The 26,405-nt window shown below is 41.3% G+C and overlaps 1 protein-coding gene across 3 annotated transcripts in view; it reads left to right on the top strand.

Annotated features, from left to right (window-relative positions):
- The window catches only part of LOC140508103 (sulfotransferase 2A1-like), a 79,532-nt gene that overhangs the window by 1,441 nt on the left and 51,686 nt on the right, over window positions 1-26,405 (top strand). The gene's annotated exons all lie outside the window — the stretch shown is intronic.

The following is a 26,405-nucleotide window of genomic DNA, read 5'->3' as shown; positions in this document are numbered from 1 at the left end:
TGGTGAAAGTGCAAATCTGTTCTGGGACAGAAACAGTAACAGGAATGTGGGCTTGGATAATGTGAATCAGACATTTCTACCCAAGACTATACAAAAAGAAATATGAGCACACACACACACACACACACAGACACTCACTCACATACTCACACACTCACTGGCTTCAAGATTTGCCTACTGGGTAGTAAAATGCTTCATATAGAGCACTGTCTGACGATTGATTATGGAATCTATGGAAACTAACAGGATCCATTATTCCTCCTCTAGAATATGTCCAAGTTACACAGGTAAGCGCAGTTTGGTTCAGTGGGCCCTAATTTGAAAGATTTCCCCTATGACCCTGGGGGATGATATTAAGTAGCACCTTAAGTCCTCCAGGCTAACTGTAACCTTTGACCTTTTGAGTTTTCCATCAACTATCATGCATTCATTCACTTTACGAGAAAATCACTAGACTGTGATAATTTCCTTCATGTCTAGTGATGAATTTGTTGCATCAGAGTGTATTAAACTAAGAAGAAAAAATTAACCAAATGAAACCTTTGGTACCAATTGTTATTAATTATTAACTTGCTTCTTTTGCTATTAAGCTGAATAAGAACTATGACATGCCCACAAGTTGTAGAGTTTAGAACTCAGGATGTGAAGTAGAAGCCCATGGGTCAATCACTGATTTGCTCTGAGAAGTGGATGCAGGTATATCTGTTTCAATGGTCATTAAGCCAGTCCTCCACCAATCAAGGACAAAACTCAAGAAATGTACTTCGCTTTTGAGGGAAAATGCTCACAGTCCAAGTCTGCCTCTTTCAAACGGGGCCCAGAAGGCTGCATTGAGCCCTGTAAGATCTAAAGTAGATGATTCATTAAAAAGTAGATGGTTTACTAGTCTCTCCCCTTGGGCCCATGTTTCTGGAGGTCCCTGTGTAGAAACCAGGTTGAGTGGAGATGGATGGCCAGAACGAGTGACTAGTAGGCATCTAGAGTTCTAGAGCAGCTAGGTAGACTATTGGTTAGAGTGCTGAGCTTGGAATCAGGAAGAACTGGGTTCAATACTGACCTCAGACACCTATTTTGGGGTTGTATGGGGCGTTAAGTACGAGTAGCCTCTCTGGGATGAGGTTTTGCTAAACCCTTTTCAGGGCTATTCATCCACCTTCAGTGTCCACCTGATTCACACAATAGCCAATTGTGGGTCTACGAAGCTGTAGCCTGCACAATGGCCACATCTCTGGTAAAATGTTTTGGCAGATGGGGTAAGCTAGATTCAGTGTTACTCATGGTCCTCAGACTCTTTGATGAGTTATACGGGTGTCTGCCCCAAGCATGTGAAGAGTTCCATGAATAGAATGGATGGATGAGAACAATTGATTACGATGGCCTTGAAGGTGTCTGAAGCAGGTTCCATGGATTATTTGAGAGATTGGGCAGACATGAAAGAGACCCAGGACATTTGTTGCATGCCATGTCATCTAAATAACCTGACTTTAGTTTTACCCCTCGACTTAGATGACTTTGGAAGAAAAGTGAGGCTCATAACTTGGTGTAAGTCTGCCTCATTTAAATCCAGTTAATGCACAAGTCAAGGCATCCTCATGTCATATCATTGGTCTTCTCAGACAAAAGGACAAAGAAGAAGAGCACAGCTCCGAGTTCCTCAGAGCATTCCCCTCACAAGATGATGATAGAAAAGCAGCATCTTGCCTCTTCTGGGATCCTCATTGCTACTGAACTGAGGATACAGGGTCTTATAATTACTTTTTTTTTTTTTTATATATTTAATCTTTTTTTTTTTATAATTTTTTTATTTTTTTAATGTTTAACAATCACTGCCATACAATTGCGATTTTATCCCTCCCCACCCACCCCCCACTACCTCCCTCCCTCCCCACGACTGCATACAATTCTGTATAGATTCTACATATACTTTCCTATTGAGTATATTTTCACTATAGTCATGCTATGTAGTCAGACTAAGATAAATGAGAGAATCCGTATAACAAATCAGAACATGATACACAAACAGATACACATACACAAACATGATCTGCTACATTATGTGAGTGACTTCCATATTTCTCTCTCTGAGTGTGGAAGGCATTTTGCCTTGAGGTCCACCATTGGGATTTTTTTTTTTTTCAGAAGTTCTTGTGTTATTACAAAAATCTAAGTCTACCAGAAAAAGCTCTCACACACTGTGGTTGTTGCTGTGCATAAAGTTCTCCTGGTTCTGCTCCTTTCACTCAGCATCAGGTCATATAAGTCCTTCCAGGCCTCTCTGAAGTCTTCTTGTTCATCATTTCTTATGGCACAATAGTACTCCATTACATTCATATACCATAATTTATTCAGCCATTCCCCAATTGATGGACATCCCCTTGACTTCCAGTTTTTGGCAACTACATAGAGTGCTGCTATAAATATTTTTGTACATGTGGGACCCTTTCCCATTTTTATGATCTCTTGGGGATATAGTCCTAGTAGCGATATTGCTGGGTCAAAGGGTATGCACATTTTTGTAGCCCTTTGGGCATAGTTCCAAATTGCTTTCCAGAATGGTTGGATGCGCTCACAGCTCCACCAACAATGAATTAGTGTTCCAACTCTCCCACATCCTCTCCAGCATTTATCATTTTCTTGTTCTGTCATGTTTGCCAATCTTATAGGTGTGATGTGGTACCTCAGAGTTGTTTTGATTTGCATCTCTCTAACCAATAGTGATTTAGAGCATTTTTTCATATGATTATAGATAGCTTTAATTTCTTCCTCTGAAAATTGCCTGTTCATATCCTTTGACCATTTATCAATTGGGGAATGACTTGTATGATTATACATTTGGGTCAGTTCTCTATATATTCTAGAAATGAGGCCTTTATCCCCGAGCTTAGCTGTAAAAATTTTTTCCCAATTTACTACATCCCTCCGGATTTTGGTTGCATTGGGTTTGGTTGTGCAAAAACTTCTCAGTTTAATGTACTCAAAGTTATCCATTTTGCATTTCATAATGCATTCTATCTCTCCTTTAGTAAAGAATTCTTCCCTTCTCCATAGATCTGATAAATACACTATTCCTTGCTTCTCCAGTTTATTCATGGTATCAATCTTTATACCTAAATCATGTACCCATTTGGACTTTATTCTTGTGTACGGTGTCAGGTATGGGTCTATGCCTAATTTCCGCCACACTGTTATCCAGTTTTCCCAGCAATTCTTGTCAAACAATGAGTTCTTATCCCAGAAGCTGGGGTCCTTGGGTTTATCAAACAGAAGGTTGCTATATTCCTTGCCTACTGCATCTTGAGTGCCAAGTCTATTCCACTTGTCTACCTCTCTGTTTCTTAGCCAATACCAAGTGGTTTTGATAATTGCTGCTTTATAGTAGAGTTTAAGGTCTGGTAGCGCTAGGCCACCTTCCCAAGCATTTCTTTTCATTAGTCCCTTTGATATTCTGGACCTTTTGTTTTTCCAAATGAATTTTGATATTATTTTATCCAGCTCTAGAAAGTAATTGTCTGATAGTTTAATTGGTATGGCACTAAATAAGTATATTAATTTGGGTAGAATTGTCATTTTTATTATATTAGCACGGCCTACCCATGAGCAACTAATGTTTTTCCACTTACTTAAATCTGACTTTATTTGTGCAAAAAGTGTCTTGTAATTGTGTTCATATAGTCCCTGGGTTTGTTTTGGCAGGTAGACTCCTAAGTATTTTATACTGTCTACCCTAACTTTAAATGGGATTTCTCTTTCTATCTCTTGCTGTTGAACTTTGTTGCTAATATATAGGAATGCAGAGGATTTGTGTGGGTTTATTTTGTACCCTGCAACTTTGCCAAAGTTGTTTATTAATTCAAGTAATTTTTTACTTGAATCTCTTGGATTCTCTAGGTAAATCATCATATCATCTGCAAAGAGTGATAACTTAGTTTCTTCTTTGGCTATTCTAATTCCTTGAATATCTTTATCTTGTCTAATTGCTACAGCTAACATTTCTAGTACCATATTGAATAATAGTGGTGATAATGGACAACCTTGTTTCACCCCTGATCTTATTGGGAATGCATCTAGCTTATCCCCATTGCATATAATGCTTGCTGAAGGTTTTAGATAGATACTGCTTATTATTTTATGGAAAGTTCCCTTTATTCCTACGTTCTCCAATGTTTTTAGTAGGAATGGATGTTGTATTTTGTCAAAAGCTTTTTCTGCATCTATTGAGATAATCATGTGGTGATTGTTAGCTTTGTTGTTGATGTGATCGATAATGCTAATAGTTTTCCTAATATTGAACCAGCCCTGTAGTCCTGGTATGAATCCTACCTGATCATAATGTATTAATCTCGTGATAAGATGCTGTATTCGTTTTGCTAGAATCTTATTTAAAATTTTTGCATCTATATTCATTAGGGAAATTGGTCTATAATTTTCTTTCTCTGTTTTGTCTCTTCCTGGTTTGGGTATCAAAACCATATTTGTATCATAGAAAGAATTTGGGAGGACTCCTTCTTCCCCAATTTTCAAGAATAGTGTATGTAGTATTGGAATTAACTGTTCTTTAAATGTTTGATAGAATTCACTTGTGAATCCATCTGGCCCTGGAGATTTTTTCCTAGGGAGTTCATTGATGGCTTGTTCAATTTCTTTTTCTGAGATGGGGTTGTTTAAGTATTCAACTTCCTCTTCTGTTAATCTGGGCAATTTGTATTTTTTAAAATATTCATCCATCTCGTTTAGATTGTCGAATTTGTGGGCATAAAGTTGGGCAAAGTAGTTTCTAATTATTGTTTTAATTTCCTCCTCATTGGAGGTGAGTTCACCCCTTTCATTTTTAATGTTAGTAATTTGGTTTTCTTCTTTCTTTTTTTTTGATCAGATTAACCAAAGGTTTATCAATTTTATTAGTTTTTTCATAAAACCAACTATTGGTTTTATTTATTAATTCAATAGTTTTCTTTATTTCAATTTTATTAATCTCTCCTTTGGTTTTCAGTATTTCTAATTTGGTATTTACTTGGGGATTTTCAATTTGTTCTTTTTCTAGCTTTTTCAACTGCAAGCCTAAGTCATTGATCTCCTCTTTCTCTATTTTATTTATGTAAGCATTCAGAGATATAAAACTTCCCCTAATAACTGCTTTTGCAGTGTCCCATAAGTTTTGGTACGTTGTCTCACTATTGTCATTCTCTTGAATGAAGTTGTTGATTGTTTCTATGATTTCTTCTTTAACCCAATCCTTCTTTAGAATTAGATTATTTAGTTTCCAATTGATTTTTGGTTTCTCTTTCCATGGCCTTTTATTACATGTAATTTTTATTGCATTATGATCTGAAAAGGATGCATTGATTATCTCTACCTTTCTGCACTGGATTGTGAGATTTTTATGTCCTAGTACATGGTCAATTTTTGTAAATGTTCCATGTACCGCTGAGAAAAAGGTATATTCCTTTCTATTCCCATTTAATTTTCTCCAAAGATCTATCATATCTACCTTATCCAGAGTTTTATTTACCTCCTTAACCTCTTTCTTGTTTATTTTAAGGTTGGATTTATCTAGTTCAGAGAGGGGGAGGTTGAGGTCCCCCACTAGTATAGTTTTGCTATCAATTTCTTCCTTCAACTCCCCCAACCTCTCCTCTAAGAATCTGGATGCTATACCACTTGGAGCATACATGTTTAGTAATGATATTGCTTCATTGTCTATGGTGCCTTTTAGTAGGATATAGTTTCCATCCTTATCCCTTTTGATTAGATCTATTTCTGCTTTTGCTTTGTCTGAGATTAGGATTGCTACTCCTGCCTTTCTTACATGAGCTGAAGCACAATATATTCTGCTCCATCCTTTGACCTTTATCCTATGTGTATCCCCCCGTTTCAAATGTGTTTCTTGTAAGCAGCATATTGTTGGATTATGGCTTTTAATCCATTCTGCTATCCGTCTCCGTTTTATGGGAGAGTTCATCCCATTCACATTCACAGTTATGATTACAATCTGTGTATTTCCCTCCACCCTCTTTCCCACCATTTGTGCTTTTAACTCTCCCGTGTCCCTTCCCCTCCTCAATAGTATTCACTTTTCTCCCCCTCCTCCTGCAGCCTTCCCCTCCTTCTTTTAGCCCCCCTCCCTTTTAGTCCCCTTTACTCTTATTGCTTCTTTCCTCCCTTTTAGCCACCCTTCCCTTTCTTCCCCCTTCCCCTTCTACTACCTATAGAGCTAGTTAGGATTATCTGCTTAAGATTATTGTTCCCTTCTTTGAACAAATCAGATGAGAGTACCTCTCAAACAATGCTCATCTCCCTCCCCTCCTTCCCTCTACTATAGTTTTGTACTTCTTCCTGTGATATAATTTGCCATTTTCTGCTTCCCCCTTTCCACACCTCCTATTACATTCCCTTCTCATACTTAAATCATATTTTTGCCATGACATCATTTACTTTATGCCCGTTCCCTCTACATATATCCCTTTTATCATAATAGCTGCACAGTTCTCAAGATTAACAGGTATCATCTTCCCTTACAGGGAGGTAAACAGATTGCCCTAATTGAGTTGCAAGTTTTTGTTTTTGTTTTTTCCCCTCTTTTTACCTTTTTATGATTCTCTGGAGACCTGCATTTGAAGATCAAATTGTCTATTGAGTTCTGGTGTTTTGGTCAGGAAGCTCTGGAAATCCCTTATTTCGTTGAATGACTTTCTCCTTGCCTGAAATGTTATGCTGAACTTTGCTGGGTAGTTGATCCTCGGTTGGAGTCCCAACTCCTTTGCCTTACGGAATATTGGGTTCCAATTCTTTCGATCTTTTAATGTAGAAGCTGCAAGGTCCTGTGTGATCCTGACTGTGTGACCTTGATATTTAAATTGTTTCTTTCTGGCTGCTTGTAGTATTTTCTCCTTCACTTGATAGCTCTGGAATTTGGCAACTATATTTCTTGGGGTTTTGAGTTTGGGATCCCTTTCCGGTGGGGAACGGTGGATTCTTTCGATGACTATTTTGCCCTCTGAGTCTAGTACTTCTGGGCAGTTTTCCTTGATGATTTCCTGGAAGATATTGTCCAGACTCTTTTCTTCATCATGGGTTTCTGGCAGGCCAATAATTCTTAGATTTTCTCTCCTGGATCTATTTTCCAGGTCAGTTGTTTTTCCAATTAAATATTTTACATTTTCTTCTATCTTTTCATTCTTTAGATTTTGTTTGACTGATTCTTGTTGCCTCATTGAGTCATTAGTTTCTACTTGCCCAATTCTAATCTTGATCGTATTGTTTTGTTCACTTAGCTTTCGCATCTCCTTTTCCATCTGGCCAATTTTTCCCTTTAAGGAGCTATTTTCTCCATTTAATTTTTGTACTTCTTTTTCCATTCCACCAATTTTCCCAGTTAGGTTTTGGGTTTCCTTTTCCATCTGATCAATTTTCCCTATTAGGTTTTGAGTTTCCTTTTCCGTTTGATTAACTCTTCCTTTTAGGGAATTATTCTCTCCAGTTAATTTTTGAACTTCCTTTTCCATTTCTTCAATTTTCTTTTTCAGATTGATGTTCTCATCAGTGAATTCTTTTTTTATGGTTTTAAAATCATTGGCCAGTTTTTCTTTTATATCCTTCTTCAGACGTTCCAGGTAATCTAGTTGTGCTTGCGAGAAATTCATAGTCCCATCTGAGGTTTCAGATGGAAGTACAGTCTCAGCTCTGACCTCTTTGGTGTTTGTGTTTTGGTCCTTATCCCCATAGAAAGATTCTATGGTTTTTTCACTTTTCGTCTGCTTTTTCCGATTCATGATGTTGGCTGAGTGTTGTAGCTTTTGGTTCTTTCAGTCAGAAGATACAGATCTTTTAAGTTGAGTTGATGTTTGTCTAGGCTAAAAGCAGGCTTTTTTTTTTTTTGTTGTTGTTGTTGTTGTTTCCCAGATCAACCCTGGGTTTAGCTTGATAGGTGTGTGGGAGGTGTGGTCTGGTCTCAGGATATCTCCTCAGCTGGCCTGAGGCAAAGGCAAGGTCCGGGGATGCTGATCCCAGCTTCCCTATTGTCTTCCCTTTCCCCTGGAGGGCTGGGGCACGCCTAGAGGCTAATGCGTGTTCCCGCCCCTCCTGGGGCTCGTCTCCCGGGCTGAGGCTTGCTTGGGTCTCAGTGCGAATTTTTCTCTGCCCTGGGTCGTCTGTCCCTCCAGATAGCCTCCACCACGGTAGGAAGAATCCCCCTTTGCCACCTCTCCAGCCTCTGGTGTTATGAGACCACCCGCCCCCTTCTGCTGTTCCTGCTGATCCAGGATTAATCTGGGGAAGAATTTTATGGTTCCCTCAGGGTCATCAGGGGGGAGGAGAGAGCACTTACTGATCACTCTGCCATCCCAGTTCCTGGAAGCTCAAGTAGTGACCCACCGAAGTCCGTCTTCAGGCTGAAGATTTCAAGGACTGCTGCGCTGATGTCTGGCACTCAGCGGCTCTCACCGGCTCGGCCTGGCTTATCTCCTGCTCCGCTGGTCTTGCCCGCCACTCTCGGGCTCCTCTGGTCCCCTCCGCCCTGCCGTGCCGTCCGCGCTGCGCTGTGCGCCGGGGTCTTACCCCCGCGGAACAGATCCCTCCCGTGGAGCTTCCAGTCCAGCCTGGGCTCCGAATCTGTCAAAGTCCGTCTCCCACTGGATTCTACACCTCCAAAGTCTGGTCAGACTCTCCCCCCAGATATATCCAGAGGAGTTTTTCCAGGAGCTTAGGTGAGTCGTTGCTTTCACTCCGCCATCTTGGCTCCGCCCCCCCTATAATTACTTTTTGTCCAGAGTTACAGGTTAGGTGGTACAAGGCAATCTCTCCAGCAAGATGGGTTGTACACAGGAACTTCTACTGCTAAATGGCCTTACTGATTAGCTCTGTCACATTCAGAAGAGAACATAGGATATGTAGGTAGGAGGTAAGGTACCCTGGTGTCCACTGCCCCCAAAGCTGAGGGTTCTAGAGGGGAAAGTGTGTCCCAGGTCAGGTGGATGTGGTCATACTACTGCTCTTGCTATATCTTCTTAGAAACTATTCCTTTGCAAAAGCTAATCAGTGTTGATTGCTTATCAGTGATAATCAATAGCCATAATTCTAGTCATTAGAAGGTATTTCTGGACATCAACCCCACATCAAGCCTTTGGAGCATCCTCCCACTCTGTCCCTGTAGCCAGAATAGCCATGTCTATTCTCTCTTCTCCTTGCCAGTCCTGCAGCAGTCTTGAAGATATATGCATGCCATGCATACTCAGTCAGGGAAGTGTTCTCTTTGAGCTAATATTTGTTGTTCTTGTCCTTTGTGTTCATGCTTAGCTGTTCCTTGTGCCAGAAGACCTCAGAGATTTAGATTCTTTGACCTTGACCATTCTTATCAAAGATATCCCAGTCTGCAAAGTTTCCTAATGATCTCCCTCTGACCAGTTGAACATGTCTAGGATTCAGTAGAACTTGATTTGAGAAAAGGAAGCAGAAGAAACAGTGAGAGAGATCCAAAAGAGAGCACTCACCCAACTTGGGGAGATCTACTTTCATGGAAAATTCCAACAAATTCATGTTTGTGAAGGTGATGTCCTGCCTTTTCGAAATCTATGATATGGGGGCAATCAAAAGGATGTGGAATGAGTCTGAGCTTCAGGTCAAAGAAGTCATCATAGTGACCTACCAAAAGTCGGGTGAAAAACAGTGTGAACAACCCAGAGAGGGGGAAGAAAATATGAACTTTCTGCTATTCCTGCACTTGCTTGGTCTTAGACTTGGGAGAAAGAAAGCACTTGAGACTCCAGCTAGGCCATACTCCTCCTTGGAGAACCAAGATTCTTAATCTTTAGTATGCTATGTTCCCTGTAGCAGACAATTTAATGAAGCACATAGACCCTTTATCAGAATAAGATTTTTAAATAATTGAAAGAAGTGGAAAATTTCAGTAAGAGGTTAGTGAAAACAAAGACGTAATATCACCTCATCAAGTCCAGACACGTTCTGAAATTCCTGCAAAATCTATGTTCTAACTCCATGGACTGCAGGTTAAGAACCCTGGGTAAAAACATAATGCCTGGGTCCTCATAAGGGAAGAATTGACCAGAGGTCCTAATGTTATTAAAATCGAGATATAATAGAACTGTAACACTGACACTATGATTATATAGTTGTGCCCTGTGTCCTCTTTGAAGGAAGAGGTGTTGAGGAATCTTCAGTGTGGCCAGGCAGAATTTGTGGTCATGCTCCAGGAAAACAATGAACTGTACCGCAAGAAAAGCATGAGAGAAAATCGCAACACTGAGCTTCAGAATAATGATGGGTGAGTCACAGAGGCAGGTTTACGGGCAGGTTAGCAACAAAGACTTGGAACCAGTGGCTGTAGGAGAGATAGCAGAGTTTCCCAGGAAGGCTATTTTTAGTTTCATGAAAATACTATTTTTATTGCTGTTTAAAGACAACCAAATACCTTCAGCTCTCCCAAGAAACCTTGAAGGCATTGTCCTCAGCTTAGAAATGAAAATAAAAACGAAAAAACGCTTGCCCAGTGAGCTGAAGGGTTTATAAAAGTGTCAGACAGGCTTTGAACCGAAAGACTCTACTTCAAACACACAATGCTGCCCCACTCCTTTAACACCGATCACCTCAACTTCCTTTGTCATTCTTGTTTTACTCTGTCTTTCTTCTAACTCTTCCCCCTTCCTTCATTTCACTGGGGATATCAGGAGAATGGAAGTCATGGGGAGAGAATCTCAGACTCTACAAGCAAGAAGTAATTTAGGAGTCATTCAAGGTTGTCCCTATATGAACAAGTATCCCCTAGAATACACAAAATCTCTGGAAACATGTAGTTCCAGCCATAACTTTCCCTCCCCCCAGTGATAGGGAAGTCATGACTTGTGAAGGCCAGCTGCCCCCCTCTTGACTAGCTGACACTGTTAACCTAACACAGGACTCAACCCTTCCATCTCTGCCTACCTCAGACGAAATCTCTTCAGAGATTAGCCCCCACAATCATGTTCTGACTCATTAGATGCTGATGTAGGATTTAGTTAGAGAGTAACTTTGAATGCAACTCTTGTGTGGAATGGGAGATCCTTGACTTGGTCTGATAGAGAGTTCAGGAAAACCTAGCTGGATCAGAAGAAGCCATTAATTATGGAGCCAGATGCAGAAAGCACACACAGTTTTCTAAATATGATCCCTTTGGGAGAGAAATACGGTGTGATCCGACACTATTCAAATAATCTTGAAAACAGTGAAGTTCAAGATATGGAATAGGGATGCCCTCTGTGGAACAACGAAGGCCATTTCTCAAATATTGACACACTATTCCATCATATATGGTTGGAGTATCCATCCCAAATATTCACAGAGACTATCTGTGCCCAACCTGTAATGGAGCATTCTGAGTTTGTATTGTTCTGATTAGCCACAATCGGACACACTGAAATTTCACTTTTTCATGGTGACGTCATTTTGGTCCTCTTCGAGAACAAAGGAGAGCAACCAACCAACCCACCAACCATCCAACTTATACAGCTGACATATTTGAGTCTTGCTGTAGTTAAGCAATCCTGGTCTAAAGTTTCTTGCAGAACACTTTCCATAAAGAGCTTTTGAGCTGTTGAACAGGGCTTAATATAGCGGAACTAAGGTAAACTGCGAGACCACCAACTCTTAGAAAACTACAATACGAGGGGCAGCGGCTTAGGTTACGATTCTGTCCAAGAGACAGAAGCCCTCTTAGAGTCTTCTGGTAGAGGTGTGTAGGAAGGATTTGTTCTTTGAACTTGGACTCAATCAAAGGGCCACACTTGAGAGCTTAAAGGGCCACATGTGACCTCAAGGCCAGAGGTTCCCCACCTTTGGTGTAACATATTGGTCTATGTCCAGTTTCCGCCATGCTGCTCTCCAGTTTTCCTAACAATTTTTGACAAATAACGAATTCTTGTCTCAAAATCTTAAGTCTTCCAACTTGTAAAATATAAGATTATTATGTTTATCTTCTGCTGTAAATTGTGAGTCTGTTCTTTAGATCTAACTTTCTATTCCTTAGTCAGTACCAGATAGCTTTGATAATTACTGCCTAATAATATAAAGATCTGATACTGCTAAACATCCTTCCTTTATATTTTAAAATTATTTCCTTTGATATTCTTGACTTGTAACCTGTAACCTTCTGGGTTTTCAGTGAGCTATTATGCATTCATTCAATTTATGTGAAAGTCACCAAAGTGTGATAATTTCCTTCATGTCTAGTAATGGATTTTTTTTCATCAGATTTTGTTAAACAAAGAACAAAAAATAACCAAGTGAATCCCTTTGGTAGTAATTGTTATTAATTATGAGCTTACTGCTTTTGCTGTTAAGCTGAGCAACACCTGGTACTTGCCAGATGTAGATCTTAAAACTCTGGGTGAGAAAAAGAAGCCCATGCAACAGTCATGGCTTTGCTCTCAGCAGTGGATTCAGGCACTTCTGTTTGAAGGTCCTTTAAGTCAGTTCTCCACTAGTCAAAGACAAAAATCAAGAAATGTACTTCACTTCTGAGGGAAAATGCTCACAATCTAAGTCTGTCTCTTTCAAGTGGGTCCCAGAACAGGCTACATTCTACCCTGGAAGATCTGAAATAGATAGTTCATTAAAAAGTAGATGGTTTACTAATCTCTCCATTTGGGCCTGCAAGGCCCATATTTCTGGAGGTCCCTGTGCAGAGACCAGGCTGAGGGGAGATGGATGGACAGAATGACTGATGAGTACGCTTCCAGAGCTCTAGAACTCAAGGAAGACCAATGGTTAGAGTTCTGGATTTGGGGCCAGGAAGAGCTGAGTTCAAGTCTGAACTCAGACACTTACCTTTTTGGTGTTGTATGGGGTGTTCAGTATGACTGGCTCCTCTGGGATGAGGATTTGCTAGCACCGTTTCAGGGCTACTCATCCACCTTCTGTGTCCACCTGATTCATCCTACTATCACCTGTGGGTTTAAGAAGCTGTAACCTGCACAATGTCCACATCTTTAGTAAACTGTCCTGTCAGCTGATGTCAGCCAGGTTCAGTATTACCCATGGTCCTCAAACTCACTGGTGAGTTAAAGGAGTGTCTGCCCAAGTATGTGAAGAGTTCTCTGAGTGGAACAGGTGGATAAGAATCATTGGTAACAATGGCCTTGAAGACATCTGCAGCAGGCTCTCTGGAGCATTTGACAGATTGGGAAGACTTGGAAGAGACCCATGACATCTGTTGCATGTCAGGTCATCTCAGTCACCCGATGTTAGTCTTACCTCTTGACTTAAATGACTCTGGAAGAAAAGTGAGGCTCATAACTAGGTATTGCTCTCCTTCATTTAATTCCAATTTATGCACAAGTCAAGACTTCACTCTCTGATATCCTCTTCAAAAACAAGAGATAAGCAACAATACAGCTCCAAGTTCCTCAGAGCAGTCCCATACAAGATGGTGTGAGCAGTATCTTTCCTCTTCCTGGACCTTGACATCTACTGTAGAGGATACAGGGTCATATAATTATCCTTTGTCCAGAGTTATGGATTAGGTGGCACAAGACATTCCCTTCAGAGCAAAATCTGCAGAGCACAGGTATTTCAGCTGTTAAATGATCTTACCCATTAGCTCTGGCACATTTAGAAGTGAACTTCATGGGAAAAAATGTAGGTAGCAGGTAAGGTAACCTGAAGCCCACTCCTCCTAAGGCTGAGGGTTCTAGAGAGGAAAGTGTGTCCCAGTTCAGGGGGGTGTGCTTGTATTTCTGTTCTCCCTCTATCTTCTCAAGAACTATTCCTTTGCAAATGCTGACAATCAGTGATGATTGCTTCTCAGTGATAATAAACAACCATAGTTCTAGTCAGGAGAAAGTTTTTCTGGATATCTACCCCACATCAGCCTTTGTTTCCCCCTTCCACTCTGACTCTGGAGCCAAAATAACAATGTTTAATCTTGCTTCTCCAAGACAGTTCTTTAGTAGTCTTGAAGATACTTTCATGTAACCCAAATTCATTCAGAGAAGTGCTCTTTTTGAACTCATATTTGTTGTTCTTCTACTTTGTGTTCATGTTCAGCTTTCGCTTTTGCCAGACGACCTCAGAGACTCAGATTCTTTGCTCTTGACCATATTTATTAAAAGACATCCTAGCCGTAGAAATCTACTGTTTGATAAATCCAAGGACCCTAGCTTTTGGTATAAGAACTCACTATTTGGCAAAAATTGATGGGAAAACTGAGTAACAGTGTGGTGGAAACTGGGCATCGACCAATGTCTGACCCCGTACGCAAGAATAAAGTCCAAATGAGTACATGATCAAGCTATAAAGATTGATAGTACAAACAAATTAGTGGAGCAAGGAATAGTGTATTTATCAGATTTATGGAGAATGGAGAAATTTGTGACTAAACAAGAGACAGAAAACATCATGAATTGCAAAATGGATAATTTTGATTATATTAAATTGAAACGTTTTTGCACAAACAAACCAAATGCCATCACGATTAGGAGGGAAGCAGAAAACGGAGAAAGAATTTTTACAATTAGTGTCTGTGATAAGGGCTCATGTCAAAAATATATATAGAACTGAGTCAAATGTACAAGAATACAAGTCATCCTCCAGCTGATAAATGGTCAAAGGATATGAACAGACAGTTTTCAGAGAAAGAAATTAAAGCTATCTATAGTCATATGAAAAAATACTCTAAGTCATTATTGATTACAGAAATGCAAATTAAATCACATCACACCTATCAGATTGGCTAAGACAAAACAGGAAGATGATACATGTTGGTGAAGATGTGGTGGAGTTGAACACTAATTCATTGTTGGTGAAGCTGTGAGCTGATCCAACCATTCTAGAGAACACTTTGGAACTATGCCCAAAGGGCTGCAAAAATGTGCATAACCTTTGACCCAGCAATACCGTCTCTAGGACTGTATTCCCAAGAGATCATAGAAATGGGAGAGGGTCCCACGTGTACAAAAATATTTATAGCAGCTCTATTTGTGGTGGCCAAAACCTGGAAATCGTGGTGATGCTCATCAATTGGGGAATGGATGAATAAATTGTGTATATGAATGTAATGTAATACTATTGTGTTATAAGAAATGATGAACAGGGGTGGAGCCAAGATGGCAGGGTAGAAAGACACACATACACATAGCTCCGAACCCACAACCCATAGAACATCTGTATAAAGTAACTCACGGCGAATTCTGGAGCAGTGAGGCCACAGAACAGTGGAGCGAAGGAGATTTCTGTTCCAGAGGGACCTGCAAACCTCTCGCCAAAGGTCCGTCATGCTGCGGACGCGGAGCCCAGCCCAGCCCTGCCTCGGCCGTGGCACTGAGAGGAACAGATCCGAGCAGGCTTCAGGGACGGGATCTCCAGCGGCCGTGCAGGTCCCTCCACCCACAGGTGATGGGGGTTGGTGAGAGGGTCTCTTTGGCAGGTCAAGAGGGGAGTGGGGTGCTCCCATAACTCAGGCCCCCTCGGGAGGCAGAAGCTGAGGCAGCAGTGGACAAGGGCTCCCCAAGCAGGCAGGAGTCTGGATCCATTGTTGAAGGTCTCTGCATAAACCCCCTGAGGGAACTGAGCCTGAGAGGCGGCCCTGCCCTGACCTGAGCACCTGAACTTAATCTCACACTGAATAGCAGCCCTGCCCCCGCCAAAAGCCCTGAGACTGGGCAGCAGCATTTGCATCTCAGACCCCAAGTGCTGGCTGGGAGGATCAGGAGGCGAGGTGGGTGTGAGGAGAATATTCAGAGGTCAAGTCACTGGCTGGGAAAATGGCCAGAAAAGGGAAAAGAAATAAGACTATAGAAGGTTACTTTCTTGGTGAACAGGCATTTCCTCCCTTCCTTTCTGATGAGGAAGAACAATGCTTACCATCAGGCAAAGACACAGAAATCAAGGCTTCTGTGTCCCAGCCCACCCAGTGGGCTCAGGCCATGGAAGAGCTCAAAAAGAATTTTGAAAATCAAGTTAGAGAGGTGGAGGAAAAGCTGGGAAGAGAAATGAGAGACATGAAGTCAAAGCATGAACAGCAGGTCAGCACCCTGCTAAAGGAGACCCCAAAAAAATGCTGAAGAAAATAACACCTTGAAAAATAGGCTAACTCAATTGGCAAAAGAGGTTCAAAAAGCCAATGAGGAGAAGAATGCTTTCAAAAGCAGAATTAGCCAAATGGAAAAGGAGGTCCAAAAGCTCACTGAAGAAAATAGTTCTTTCAAAATTAGAATGGAGCAGATGGAGGCTAATGACTTTACGAGAAACCAAGAAATCACAAAACAAAACCAAAAGAATGAAAAAATGGAAGAGAATGTGAAATATCTCATTGGAAAAACAACTGACCTGGAAAATAGATCCAGGAGAGACAATTTAAAAATTATGGGACTCCCTGAAAGCCATGATGAGAAAAAGAGCTTAGACATCATCTTTCATGAAATTATCAAGGAAAACTGCCCTGAGATTCTAGAACCAGAGGACAAAATAAATATTCAAGGAATCCACACATCACCGCCTGAAAGAGATCCAAAAAGAGAAACTCCTAGGAACATTGTGGCCAAATTCCAGAGTTCCCAGGTCAAGGAGAAAATATTGCAAGCAGCTAGAAAGAAACAATTCAAGTATTGCACAAATACAATCAAGATAACACAAGATCTAGCAGCTTCTACATTAAGGGATCGAAGGGCATGGAATAGGATATTCCAGAAGTCAAAGGAACTAGGACTAAAACCAAGAATCACCTACCCAGCAAAACTGAGTATAATACTTCAGGGGAAAAATTGGTCTTTCAATGAAATAGAGGATTTTCAAGCATTCTTGATGAAAAGACCAGAGCTGAAAAGAAAATTTGACTTTCAAACACAAGAATGAAGAGAAGCATGAAAAGGTGAACAGCAAAGAGAAGTCATAAGGGACTTACTAAAGTTGAACTGTTTACATTCCTACATGGAAAGACAATATTTGTAACTCTTGAAACTTTTCAGTATCTGGGTACTGGGTGGGATTACACACACACACATGCACACACACATGCACACACACATAGAGACAGAGTGCACAGAGTGAATTGAAGAGGGTGGGATCATATCTTAAAAAGAAATGAAATCAAGCAGTGAGAGAGAAATATATTGAGAGGAGAAAGGGAGAAATGGAATGGGGCAAATTATCTCTCTTAAAAGAGGCAAGCAAAAGACTTATTAGTGGAGAGATAAAGAGGGGAGGTGAGAGAAAAACATGAAGTTTACTCTCATCACATTCCACTAAAGGAAAGAATAAAATGCACACTCATTTTGGTATGAAAGCCTATCTTACAATACAGGAAAGTGGGGGATAAGGGGATAAGCAGGGTGGGGGGGATGATGGAAGGGAAGGCATGGGGAGGAGGGTGCAATTTGAGGTCGACACTCATGGGGAGGGATAGGACCAAAAGAGAATAGAAGTAATGGGGGACAGGATAGGATGGAGGAAAATATAGTCAGTCTTATACAACACAGCTATTATGGAAGTCATTTGCAAAACTACACAGATTTGGCCTATATTGAATTGCTTGCCTTCCAAAGGGAAGGGGTGGGGAGGGAGGGAGGTAAAGAAGTTGGAACTCAAAGTGTTAGGATCAACTGTCGAGTAATGTTCTTGCCACTAGGAAATAAGAAATACAGGTAAAGGGGTATAGAAAGTTATCTGGCCCTATGGGACAAAAGAGAAGACGGAGACAAGGGCAGAGAGGGATGATAGAAGAGAGAGCAGATTGGTCATAGGGGCAATTAGAATGCTTGGTGTTTAGGAGGGGGAGGGGATAAAAGGGGAGAAAATTTGTAACCCAAAATTTTGTTAAAATGAATGTTAAAAGTTAAATAAATTAATTAAAACAGAAAAAAAAGATAAATATCTGAGGATGAAAATAATACATTTTATTGAATAAATACATAAATGTTGGAATAAAAAAAAAAGAAATGATGAACAGGAAGACTTAAGAGAAGCCTGGACAGACTTACATGAACTGATGCTGACTGAAAGGAGCAGAAGCAGGAGAACTTTGTTCACAGCAACAACCACAGTGTGTGAGGAAGTTTTCTAGTAGACTTAGTACTTTATTGCAATGCAAAGACGTAAAAAATTTCTAATAGACTCTTGAGGCAAAATGTCCTCCACATCCATAGAAAGAACTATGCAATTTGATAGCTGAATGAAGCACACCACTTTCTTTTGTATTATGTTTTGTTTGGTTTTACGATTTCTCCCATTCATTTTAATCCTTATATGCAACATGACTAAGGTGAAAATGTATTTATTAGGAATGTGTGTGTAGAACCCACATAAAATTTTATGCTGTCTCAAGGAGGGAGTGGTGAGGGAGGGAAGAAGGACGGAGAGGGAGGGGAAAAATCTAAGATGTGTGGAAGTGACTGTATAACACCGATAACAAATTAATAAAAAAAAAGCAAAATGAAAACAACAACAACAACAACAAAGGCATCATAGTCTACAAAGTTTCTTAATGATCCCACTCTGACTTCTGATCTGGTGAATAATTCCGGGGTTCACTCGAAGTTCTGAAGAACCAAGAAAGCAGAAGCAGCATTTAGAGGGATCCAGGCGAGAGCACTCAGCCAGGCTGGAGAGGTCAAGTTACATGGCGAATCCCAGCAAATTCAAGTTTTTGAAGGGGATATCCTTCCTTCTCAAAATCTATGATGTGGAGGCAGTCACAGGCTTTGAGCTTCAGGACAAAGATGTCATTATAGTGACCTCCCCCAAGTCAGGTAAATAGCAGGGTTGGCAACCAAGACAGGGAAGGTAGATAAAAATAGGAAATTTCTGCTGTCCCTGCACGTGCTTGGCCTTAGCGTTGAAAGAAGGAAAGAACTTGAGACTCTACCTGGCCTAGACTCCTCCTTGGAGAGCCAAGATTCTTTACCTGTAGTGTGTTCTGTCCCGTCTGGCAGGCAATTTGTTGAAGCACATTGACACCTTATCAGAATAAGATTTTAAATAATGGAAAGAAGTGGTACACTTCAGTAAGGGTTAGTGAAAACAAAGATGCAATTTCACTCCACCATGATCATGGATCTCCTGTAATTACTTCACAGTCAATTCTCTAGGTCCTTGAACTCCGGGGTAAGAACCAGAGGTATAAACAGAATCGTTGGGCCCCAGGACGAGAAGGAACTGGCCAGAGGTCCTCAGATTACCGAAACGTAGACAGGAGAACTGTAACCCTGACACTGGTTTTACCATTGTGTCCTGAGTCCTCTTTGAAGGAAGAGGTGTTCAGGCCACTTTAGTAGGGTTAGGCAGGATTTGTGCTCCTGTTCCAAGGGAGCAATGAAGTGTACGAGAGAAACATCAGAGAAAATGGCAGCACTGACCTTCGGAACAATGATGAGTGAGTCACAGAGGCAGAGATCCTGGCGGGTTAACAAAAAACTTGGGGCCAATGGCTACAGGAGAGACAGAATTTTCCGAAAAAGTCTATTCTTAATCTAAGGACAATCCTATTTTTCTATCTGTTTTAAGACTACCAAGTGCGTTCATTTCTTCAACAAACTTTGGAGGTGAATTCTGCAAGTATTGTCCTTAGCTTAGAAATAAAAAGACTTTGGCCCAGTGGAACTGAAGGGACTATTAAAGTCTCAGGAAGGGTTTGAACACAAAGATCCTCCCTCAGATACACAATGCTGCCCCACTGTTTTTACATCCATCTCCTCAAACTTTTCTATCACACTTGTTTTCCTCTCTCTTTCTTCCAAATCTTCTCCCTTCCTTCTCTGCAGTGGAGTATCAGGAGAATGAAGGGCATGGGGAGAGATTCACAGGGACTCTAAGGAAGAAGTAACTTAGGAGGCTGTCCCTACATGAACAGTTATCCCCTAGAATACACAAGGTCTCTAGGAACATGTTATTCCAGCCAGAGCTTTCCATCCCCCATTGATGGGGAATTGATCAGGCCATCTGTCCATCTGTGGACCAGCAGACACTATTAACCTGAGCTATGGGTCAGCCCTCCCATCTCTGAGCTTCCCCAGACAGAATTTCTTTAAGGATTTGCCCCCACCATCATTCTCTTATTGTTGATGCTGGGATTGATAGAGGATTTACTGAGAGAGCAATTTTGAACTCTGTGAAATGGGAGAATCTTGAGTTCATCTCACGGAAAGGCAAGAAAACCTAACTGGGCTCAGAAGAAGCCGTTAACAATGGAGCCAGATGCAGAAAGCACGCACAGTTGTCTAAATACTAGCCCTTTTGGAAGGAAGTAGCATGGTATCACACATTATTCAAATAACTCCTGAAAATAGCGATGTGTAAGATGTGTACATGTGGATGCCCCCTGTGGGAAGATGTAGTCCAATTCTCAAATATGCACACCCTATTCCATCATATATGAACCAACCAAATTGATTACCTGATCCACAAATTCTTCCCCTCATTAAAATGTCGGCAGTCTCTGTAAATAAGACCAGGATGGCAACAAGAGTAAGGGTACTTAACCATGCTTCTGTGTGACAGTTGAATTACCAGGGAAGCTGCCAGATATCGTCTCCTGCCAGTTACTTGTCCTCTGAGCTTTTATTAGTGCCAACATCAATGACCATATTTTACAGTTTGGAGGTACTCACCAACGTTGCAATTCCAGAACCATGAAATGTGAGAGTTGGAAGAGGCTTTAGCAGCTTTTGAATCTAGCCTATATGGAAAATGAATCACCACTGCATTCAATCCAACAAGCAATCCTACAGGCCAAATAAAGACCTTCAAAGGCAGCCATTCCACTTATGGAAGTATCAAGTTGTAAGGAAGTTGTTTTTCTCTTTCTTGACATGAAGCCTAAATTTTCCACTCTGTGCCATCCGCTTGGGGCTCTTTGCCCTGCCAGTTGGCACCAAACAAAACAAACTCCACTTGGCCCCAATCCGAACAGATTGATTAGTACCTCCTTTTCCACTGTCTGGATTTCAGGAAATCCAGAATGGACCATGTAAGGCAAGACTCAGACTCAGGTTGTCCTGACTACACATCTCATACTTTAGTAACTTCAGCACCACAAGTACTCTTCAAGGTAACACAGTTTTCATGGAAATGATGGAGCTGGGATTACTATCCAAGTCCTTGTACTCGCAGGACAGAGGATGTGGCTGCCCCGTGTACATATGCTATACATTAAGCTTCTATTCCTCCAATACTAAAAATGCTCCCTACTGCCCTCCTTGCACCCTTTGCTTATGCTGTCCCCCAAGGCAAAAACCTACCCTTTCTTTCCCTTCTCTGATGAAGTTCTATCCAACCTTTCTGGCCCCTGATCCTCTGCCTTATGTTTCCTGTCCCATCAGTGAAGAAACTTACCCATTCCTACTTCCTCTTTCTTGCATGTCTCAAGAACATTTCCATGCAGATCTAGTTAATGGGTAAGTTTCACACAGCTTCACCAAATGGCCCACTTCAAATCAAGATTGTGAGTAGCAAGAAATCAGGGGCCCCATGCTGATTTCTTTCAATTCTAACCACAGGAGAGCTCTGAAACCCCAGACTTTTCATCATGGGGATTAAAACTGGATAATCTAAAATAAAAGAAACTGAAGCGGAGATTAGAGCAATGGTACTTTTTTAAAGAGCCCAGGGTCCCTTCCAGTGAAGGGGACCTCAGATCTTCCTCATGGTCTGAGATGCCGCCTTCTTCCGGGGCATTAATTTTATAAGGCTTGGTACCAGATTTCATATCTGAACACTTTAAAGCGGTTATACAAAGTACAGAATCTTAGTGGTTGATAGATCTTGCCTCGAGGGACAGAAATGATGCATCAATTAGAAATGGTATGTCAAAGAGGTGGGAGTCTTCATGTTGGATGGAAAATGAGGCATCTCCACTGACTGAGTGGCGGTAAGATGGATATCTGCTCATGTGGGACAAGGGAGGATGGTCAAGACGTACAAAAATAATTTGGAGGAATTTCCACATAATTGAGTCATCTGTTCCAAACTGGGCATGGTCACCATGACAAAGAAAAACAATGGTGGAGGGTCTGCAGTTAGCTTCCTATGATTAGGCAAGTAACTTAAAATCTTGAGCTCACAGTTCCGGCACCTAAGATATAGAATTATAATCACTACTCCTATGCAATCACAGCAAACTGATTAATACTGACTGGAATAGTACAGCGCTCCAAATGAATTCTTTTCTCACATTACTGACTGTGTTCCCTCTGCCTAGAAGGTTTTCTCCTCACTTCTGCCTCTTAGATTCCCTGGATTCCTGTCAAATTAAGTTTCTAAACTTTCCTGAAGCCCCGTATTGCCAGTGCCTGCTTCTCTGTGACTTTCTTTCCTCCATTTCCGATGACTCTTCTATGAACTGAGTTATTTACATATTGACTTTCACCTCGGACTGTGAGCTCCAATGGGGAAGGGACAGTGCTTTTGCCTTCTTTTGAATCCTTGACATTCAGCACAGAGCCTGACATCCAGTAAGTGCTCAGGAGATGCTCGTTGCGTGACTAGAAACTCTTTAGTGTGGCCATTCATGCAACCAGGGAAATTTGAGCTTCATGACCAAGACATCTTGACAAATAGCACTGTTTCAAGTAGAACTGGGCTGTCTTCCTATGCTCCCTCCCTGAAAGTCTTTCATTGGCTTGTTCCAATATAGGCAGGATTGATGCCTATGAGGTTTCTCCTCCTTTTGAGGGTCTGTGATTCCGTAAATGAAGCACTCATGGGACCCCTCCTTCCTTTTTATTCCATGTAGGAACTCACTGGACAATAGACATTCCCAGTCCGATCAATTCAAAAGGAGACCCCACCTGGGCCAAATCTGTCCCTTTCTGAAAACGTACACCCTCGATAGAAGTGAAAAACGACATTAAATCATCAAGAAAAAGGCAGACCCACGGCTTCTCACTTTCCCCACTCCTAATCCCTGAGTCCTATTTCACCAGCAAGGCAAAGGTGAGTATAGGAGTCCCCTGATAACAAGTGAAAGAAACAAGTAAATAGGACACAGAGGGAGGGTAGGATAGAGAGAAGCTGGAGCTGCATTCCTGGTTCGTGTTCCATAGGAATTCAGGGAAAGGTGGAGGAAGATAGAGGAATCACTCTGCTCCCCATTCTCTGCACACTACCCTAACCATCTTCCTAATCATTCTCTCTGACCATGTCCATGGTCACTCCTACCTCTGACAATCAAGGGCAAAGGTCCTGTGGAGAAGGTCCCGCGATGGACTGAGAAAAAGAAGTGGAAAGGGAAGAAGATGAAAGTATGAAGTTGATTTCGATGTATTTGGAAGGAGGCCAAAGTTTGAATCTGAGAACGGAAAATCTGAGAGGAACTGAGGAGGCTTCCTGAAAAATGAATAGTAGTACTGAGGGAGTCAGGAGAGACAGAAGAGCTTTCTTTCCAGTGTCCGAAGGGCCATCATGTGGAGCAGGAGTATGGTTTGTTATGCCTGTCCCAGAGGAGAGGGCCTGGAGCAATGAGGGGAAGTCACAGAAGGGCCAATTGAGGCTATATGTTAGTAACCACTTCCTAACAATTGGAGCTATCATAGAATGGAATGAACTTTCCCAAGAGGTCTTGGAGTCTCCCTCATTGGAGGTCTTTATACAGAAGCTGGCCAGCCATTTGCATGGATATCCCAATGAGTATATTGTTCTATCAAAATACTAGCTCTTTTCACACCACAGTGATAAACAATAATGTTAATATGTCTAAATTTCTTTCAGCTCTCCATGTCACATTAAAATGCAAAAACCCATCACCAAGCCAGAAGGAACTTAAGATATGTTCGTCCTGAAAATTCTTAGCTATGTACTAGCCTCCTCTCCAATCAAACTTCCAAGTATATCATGTCTCCTGATTAGTACAAGTCATTTCATTTCATACAGCTAGTACCAGCAGACATAACACATTTCAACTCCCGGGCTGAAACAATTCCTTGGTCAGCTCTTCAGAAGGATTTATTGTTCTAAATCCAATATTAGTCACAGTGAACAGTGGATAATTTTCACAACAACACTCTAATGGCTACTTGACTTCAGTAGAGCAACATGATGTCACAGCAGATGTGGTCTAGTGGATGTTCTGTGCTCCACACATCTGTTGGGAAAGCACCACATTAAAATGTGAAGTAGAATGAGACTGTATCCTGAACTGGTCCTTTAATACTCATTTTACCCCCACCTCCCTTTTTAACAACCATTGTTTTCCTGATCCCACCAAGAAAATAAAAAGAAATCTATATAACTAAGAGATTTATTGAGACTACTTCAATGTAGAGAGTTCTCTAGGCTTCAACCACACTGTAATTCTTTTATACCGCTAAGATTTGGTGTTTCTTCAAGTCATCTTCTGGATCATGTCTTCATTTGCTTCATCTTTCCCTTCCTCATCATAGACCTGATTCCTTTTCGTTCCTTTCTCTTCCTCCTCATCTTTCTCTTTCTCTTCTTCATCCTCCTTCTTCATTTCACTCTCCTCCTCCTTTATTTCATTCTTCTCTTCTTCCCTTTCTGAACTTCCTCCTCATTCTCCTTTCCTCTTTTTCCTCATCATAATCATCATCATTTCTATCATACTCCCATCTATATTGGATATTATAGTGTTCTTGGGATCCTACAGAGGCTAAATTAAAAGGTGACTATATGGAAAATGGAATCATCTTCATCATCCATCATCATCATCATCATCCAGATATCAACTCTAGATACTTCAGGAGGAGAAAAAAGTTGAATTGAAGAAAAAATTATGAAAACAGTTTACATCAGAGTTCACATTGTCCTATGATGTTTGTGTCTGTTTTTCTTCATGGTTTTCAATGTGACCTCCCCCTCCACTTCTGCATGATATCCTGGGTAACTTCTAATTTCTGGTCCATCAGAGAAGTGAAGATCTGAATCATCTGTCTCTGATGATTTTCCACGTCATCATCAGGGCTTTCCTTGTGAAACATTCATGGACTTCTAAGTGTAATTCCAATTTAGAATCCTAGATTAGCCAGCATCTGAGAAGTTCAGTTTAATTGCTTTCTAATATTTCTGAACCATCTCCTGGAGCAGGTCAATATTTTAGAAACCAGCCACCTGCTCTGACAGATGTGAAACAAAGTACTGGAAGGCAGAGGCCAAGAGAGAAGAGCAGGAATTGGAGAAAGACCAGGAGGCTTTACCTGAGAAGATGGAACTAAAAATGATCTTTCCGATTTCTGGACTTGCCTGGATGGCTGCTGCAATCTCTGCCAACTCTCAGGCCGTGATGTGAAAGATTTCAGAGGAGCTTTAGGGGAAGGAAGAGGAGCAGGACTCAGGCTGAAGGTGGAAAAAGAAACAGGTTGAGAATCTCACACATTGTGTCTACTCACTCTTGCAGGACCCCTTTGATATCTGGCACATCTGAGGAGATGCTGAGGGCTGTATCTATGTGGGACAACCCCCTTCCAGAGCCATCTCTGAACCTGTTCTTCTGGGAAGTTGAAAGTGTCAGCATGTGTGGGCTCCCCCTGAGTAGTCCTTTGCCCTCCATTTTCCTTGAACATACTACCCATGCTCACTCTGTGAGTTAGTATACATTCTCATTATCGTCTTCCTTCATCTGAACATTTATAAAAGGCTTTTATTCACTGGATTCCGAAGCATCCTCATCCTATTGTTTTGATACTCATCCCCTTTTCTTCTTGTAAGTTAGTTAATCAATAAACATTTATTAAGCACCTACTAAATGCCAGGTACAGAGCTGAGCAAAAGGGAAACAAGGATCTGCAAAACAGCAAATCCAAGGAGCGGCAGCAGGTCCAAGACTACCCTACCAAACAATATTACTGAGGAAAGAAAATTGTTGTGCCAACCACTTATGGTTCCACTTTTGTTTCAGATGATCTATGTTGCCAGGGATCTAAGAGATATCATTGCATCTCTTTACCAGTTCTATGTTCAGTTGCCATGTCATCTGTTACAGTTAACCTTTGAGCAGTTCTTTGAAGATTTGCTGCAAGGAAATGGTGAGTGATGGGGGAATGATGGAACCAGATCCTCCTCCCATTTCTTTTCCCCCTTTTCTTCTTCTCCTCTTTCTCCCTGACATAATGAAATCCTATATATTGAAGGTGTCCTTCCATTCACTGAGAGTCACATTTCTTTCAGCAGTTCAGTGATAGAGAGAGTGAAAGGACTGTCAGCTCCGTGTTAGGAAAGAGGGACGGGGCCCCATACTGGAGATGTGACTTTCCCAAGGTTATGTGAACAAGAAATTTGCAGCACTGACAGATATTTGAGCCCATGTCTTCTCAATATAAGGCTAGTGCTTCCTGACGAGCAGAGTCTCAACAGTCTAGCTTAGGACCTGGATTGAAATACAGGTCATTTCCTGATGGTGCTGTTTTAATGGCATCTTCTCCAGGGAACCCAACCAGACATCTCTATCAAGTTCTACCTTTCTTGCCAAGGTCCCTGAG

This window comes from Notamacropus eugenii, chromosome 5 (assembly GCF_028372415.1).
Source record: "Notamacropus eugenii isolate mMacEug1 chromosome 5, mMacEug1.pri_v2, whole genome shotgun sequence".
Classification (NCBI taxonomy): Eukaryota; Metazoa; Chordata; class Mammalia; order Diprotodontia; family Macropodidae; genus Notamacropus; species Notamacropus eugenii.
Note: the sequence above shows the minus strand (reverse complement) of the source record. Positions and strands in the feature narration are given on the sequence as shown.